The 3,907-nt window shown below is 36.1% G+C and overlaps 1 long non-coding RNA gene across 1 annotated transcript; it reads right to left on the bottom strand.

Moving 5' to 3' along the window:
- Positions 1 to 1,090: 1,090 nt before the first annotated feature.
- LOC116422143 lies at positions 1,091 to 3,098 on the bottom strand. Its single transcript, XR_004232708.1, has 3 exons — positions 2,947 to 3,098; positions 2,379 to 2,501; positions 1,091 to 1,198 (listed from the first exon to the last, which is right to left on the bottom strand). It is a non-coding gene; the product is annotated as an uncharacterized LOC116422143 (long non-coding RNA).
- Between the last annotated feature and the right edge of the window lie 809 nt (positions 3,099 to 3,907).

The following is a 3,907-nucleotide window of genomic DNA, read 5'->3' as shown; positions in this document are numbered from 1 at the left end:
AGTTCTCAACTAACCTCTAGGATCACTCCTCAATTCTATTATTAAGCCATAAATTAGCATATCAGTGACATAATACATCTGATCTATCTTTTTCCTATAAATCGATTTTCTTGCTCCTGGTTATTTGCTAAATTCTTTTGGAACTTAGCCCACTTTAATTGGCATTATGATTATAATAAACTTTGCCCCTTGACTTGGGGATGTGTCTGAGCCAATTCTTTTGAGATACCTTATTACACCAGTCTGGAACCCCAGCCTTTTTCAGGTCTCCTTGGAACCCCAACCAGTTAAACAAACTAAACAATTCTCATCAATACTTGTAATACTGGCAAACTTTCATAATTACAATTTCCATGTTATCCAAAGGTGCGGAGCTATGATCTGGGTCACACATTGATTACTCCCCATGACGTCGTCCCCTCACTCCTCTAACACTGAGTCTATCCAGGATCTTCTATCAGATATAAGGGCAGAGACTGAGATCTGGCTTCTTAATCTCAATATGTATCTAACCAGAAGTTCTCCCCATCATTTGTGCTTACCATGGAGAATAAGGACTAAGGAACTCCATCCTTATATGTCTTTTAGTAATCAACTACTATTGCTGTTGCTACTGCTACTGAACTACAAAGAAATATAAAATGCTGCTTGTTGGATATGTAATCTTTAAAGAAAAGACTAAAAATGGGGGTGAATTTTCAACCTAAAGAAAAGACCAAAAAAAAAAAAGAAAAGAAAAGACAGATACTTGAATTGGACATTCCCTTTTTACTGAGTGGCATCAAAAGTATTTTCAAATAAACTTGTTCTTTCCTTTTTCAGCTAGTCTCTGAAATTATTGACTTGCAGTTAACAGATCCAGCTGGTTTCTCCTGCTAGCTTTGGGAACGAAGATTAATATTTCCCCAACAATTGAGAAATAAGATGACTACAGTTCTGCTGAGACCACATAAATCTTTTTTTCAAAGATATTCACAAGTCTCCACCTGCTATGATTGATATCATGAAGTGATAATCATTTAGAAAAGTCATTTGCTAAGGAGCTGTAGCATTAAGAACAAGAAGAAAGCAGGCTGTACTTTTACCTTTATCAAGGTTTTATTGACCTTATTATCCCCGCTAATGATCCTGGTTGTAGCTGGAAACTCTGAAGGCTCCGATGGAGCTTCCAGTTTATCTGACCATTGTTTTCTTGCACCTAAAAACATGCAGGTTCAACAAAGAGTAAACCCAAGAAAAATTAAAGCAATATATGATGACATAATGGGCTGAAACTGAGTTGATGCACTGAGGTCTGAGCACTTAAGGGTAATTACCAATTGGACAATACTCTATTAGCAGATCCTTGGAGAAAGAATGGCCCTGCCCACTACTCTGTGCAGGTTTGACCTGTTGGTATGTAGAGATAGAGGCAGGATTTAGAGGGTGGAGGAGGACAAGCGAGATGGCTCGGAGCAGGAGAAGAAACAGGGGATTCCTATGTCTGGGAGCTCTCCTCTTCCTTGGGTAAAGAATAAAAATCAAGGACTTTTCACTTATCCTGACTCTGGCTGATTTTAAAGTATCCAGAGTGCTAACGCGGTCTTCACATGATGACAGAACACATGCTGACTCATTGTGAAAAGGGCATCCCTATATATTTTAATCACCAAGTCTGAGCAGTTACTTCACTGGCTTCTAGGAAGATATGCCTCTATTGTATATAAATCCTGTTTTGATTCAGCAACTCCAATCATGAATTCTGATGATTATTTAATCAATAAGCATAATTTTTAGAAATAGTACAAATATGCAGCTACACAAAAACTAGAAATAAATTCCCCAAACCTCTACTTATTGAAATGGGGAAACAATATTTCAATGCTTCAATTCAAAAATATTTTCTTCATTATCCACCAGAAGAGAGATAAGTGTATATTTGTAAACAGATAGCACCATTTTCCTTTTTTGAACTACTAGGAAGGAGAACTACTGAATTAAAAATATACTAAAATGTTTCATTTTATAAACATACTAAAACCTCTGGATTATAATTAGAACATTTACATTGAACAGATAATAAGTGAGTCACAAGAAGTTGACATAGGTCCCAAGGTCATACATCTCTACTGACATGGAAAATGTCTCTCACTGTGTACATTTGTCTCTCTGTTTCTGTCTCTACGTTTGTCTCTGTTTTTGTTTCTGTATCTAGTATTTCTTTGTCTCTTTCTTTTTCTCTCTGTCTCTACCCGTTTCTCTCTCTCTCTCTCTCTCTCTTTCTCTCTCTCTCTAGCTAATCTTGTATGTATGATGTATGTATGTATGTGTGTTCTATCATCTATCTTCTGCTCTCCTCTCTACCTACACACTCCTCCAATGAAACTAGAAATAGTTACCTTGAAATATTCCAACCTTTCTTCCAATGAATTCTTTCTTTCCAACTTCTGTCTTTGGATGATCAAATTTCAGTTAACAGAGTCTATCAACAATACGAATCCAAAAATCGGTTTCATTATAATCTATATCAAAGAAAAGCATAAAAAAAAACACAACCTTAATCTCTTTCACACTTTCTAGAATCTAATGGCAGAAAATCTTTTATAAGGGTTTGAAACCACCAAGTTCAACAATACTGTTGGAATTTAGAGCTCAACACACACACCAGAAACAATAACAATAATAAAAGCAGAAGAAATCATGGGAAACAACGTTTAAAAAAAAAACAAAAAACGATGTCTCTAAATGAAGCATCAATTTCTTTGTGGAGCTGTCTTTCTTTTAAAAATGAACCTGTAAATAGATCAATTTATCCAATTGTAATGACCCTACACCTTTGTAATGCCAAATTAAGTTATCCATAGTATTCTTAAATGATGTATAATGGATGAAAGATTAGTAACTTATAGATGGTACTGGCCACAAAATTTCAGTAAAATGTCAATGCACTTTCAGGGATGGGCTTACTCTTTTACTTGCTCATGGTCCAATTTAACCTCAGACTGTACCAGAGTCCGTTTGTAATGGTTACTTTAACCTTAATCTAGTCCATCTTTGAAATAGACTACAGTTCAAAAGAAAACTTATCACCAGGCTTTCTCCCCGGAATCTGGAAGTCATTCTATGAGTCAATAATCACTGCTCCTATGACACAGGCAGATGTCTATAATTCTGTTTCATTTACTTTGGTTACAATTTGAGTTTGTAAAATTTAAAGTAGCATCACACAACAGAAGAGATTTTACAGGAAAAATAACACTACCCCAAAAGACGACAAGCCATCGACCTGTGAGGGATGTAGAAGACCCTTACCCAAAATGACTACTCAGAGATCATTTGGTAGAAAGCAGAAAGATTGTTTATTAAAACCTCCAAAGGATGAGCCCTTCTATCACAAGATAGGGGAAAGAGAAAGCTCGTGGTAGGAGAGCTAACAAGAGATTACAGCACTAGTAAGAGAGCATTGAGAAGGGGAGGGGGAGGCATCTAATTGGTTGTTGCTAACTGGAGAGATTGGAATGGAAGGTTGCTGTTTCCCCAAAATCCTCCGATTTCTGAGAAACAGAAAATCAGGCCTTAAGGCTTCAGATGGACAGCGGTCAAGCTAATAGACTAAATATCGATAAATGTCATCAGCTCAGGTTAAGCAAATATGTTTCTAGCTGGCCAAGGCTCAAGTAAATATGAGCCTGCACATATTATACAGGTCATAGGGGAAATACAGAAATAAAGAAAATAAAATACAGAAAAAGAATTCACATATTCCTATAAATTCTGCACCTTATCTCTCTATTCCACACCATTTTCTCCTTGTAATATGTACATGATTTTATCATATTTCTATGGACTTACACACTGTTCAAAATCAGTTAACATATCTATACATAGTTTATCAAGTTCACCATCTAGATCATCTCTCTCTAATACC

This window comes from Sarcophilus harrisii, chromosome 3 (genome assembly GCF_902635505.1).
Source record: "Sarcophilus harrisii chromosome 3, mSarHar1.11, whole genome shotgun sequence".
NCBI classification, from domain to species: Eukaryota; Metazoa; Chordata; class Mammalia; order Dasyuromorphia; family Dasyuridae; genus Sarcophilus; species Sarcophilus harrisii.
Note: the sequence above shows the minus strand (reverse complement) of the source record. Positions and strands in the feature narration are given on the sequence as shown.